Source organism: Crocuta crocuta, unplaced genomic scaffold, assembly GCF_008692635.1.
Source record: "Crocuta crocuta isolate KB4526 unplaced genomic scaffold, BGI_CrCroc_1.0 scaffold1061, whole genome shotgun sequence".
Lineage (NCBI taxonomy): Eukaryota > Metazoa > Chordata > Mammalia > Carnivora > Hyaenidae > Crocuta > Crocuta crocuta.
In genome coordinates this window covers 120,634-120,909 of record NW_027532936.1, presented here as the reverse complement: position 1 = coordinate 120,909, position 276 = coordinate 120,634, and the positions used below count along the sequence as shown (strand labels likewise).

Genomic DNA, 276 nt, shown 5'->3' with positions numbered 1-276 from the left:
TTATGTCACCCAAAGAGGCAACACAAGCCTCTGGAGCATATACTTGGCTGTGTTTAATTTAAAAAACAAAACCAAAAAAATAATGTTAGCTTCTGGCTGTCCCTGAATTTAAAAAAAAGACATTGTAGATGAAGGATATTAAGGCAGTTCCTCTGAATGACTGCATTTCTAATATATTCTTGCTGTTCATGGGCAGCTTGATTTATTATAAGGGCAGTGTTTTTAATTATAAAATGTTACTAATATACAAAAAGGTAGTGAATAGTAAAGCAAATA

At 31.9% G+C, this 276-nt stretch overlaps 1 protein-coding gene across 3 annotated transcripts in view; it reads left to right on the top strand.

The window, feature by feature from the left end:
- Positions 1-276, top strand: part of RBM41 (RNA binding motif protein 41) — a 62,835-nt gene that overhangs the window by 39,731 nt on the left and 22,828 nt on the right. The gene's annotated exons all lie outside the window — the stretch shown is intronic.